The following is a 565-nucleotide window of genomic DNA, read 5'->3' as shown; positions in this document are numbered from 1 at the left end:
CAATCATTTCTTCTCAAAGAGCTATTTTCTGGTGTTTATTTTGTCATTTTCATTTGATTACTATTTCTATTTAAGAGAGCTTCCTCAGTTATTTAGGAAGAAACTTCATTAAGGAACAGATATTTTTATCCTCCAAATTTTATTCCAATTGCGTTTTGATTCAAAATGGTATAAAAAGAGAAGTGGAAATAAAAACCAAGGAGACTTTCTCTCTGATAATCCACCTGAGTGTCAATTAGCTGGGTCTGCATTCTTCTAAAACCACAAATATTTATAGAGATTGTCCCTTTAATTCTGAGAAAATGGTTTCCTTAATTATGTTTTTTTGGTTTCAGTTTATGATAGCTTCTCATCAGTCCCTAAATGCCCATAGCTAGTTCTGCCAGCATTTTGGGTTTGTAGGTGATGTGCTTTATGAGGCAAAACATAGCAACACAAATATTTAAATTGCACCCCCCATGTTTTACAACCTCAACTGCTGTATTTTATATAAAGGCCACAAAATGAATATGGTTATTGATGAAAATTGGTTATACCCAAGGACTTCTGCTCACTGAAATTGGGA

The sequence above is a fragment of the Phacochoerus africanus genome, chromosome 10, assembly GCF_016906955.1.
Source record: "Phacochoerus africanus isolate WHEZ1 chromosome 10, ROS_Pafr_v1, whole genome shotgun sequence".
NCBI lineage: Eukaryota > Metazoa > Chordata > Mammalia > Artiodactyla > Suidae > Phacochoerus > Phacochoerus africanus.
The sequence above is the reverse complement of the archived record's forward strand: the minus strand, read 5'-3'. Positions refer to the sequence as shown.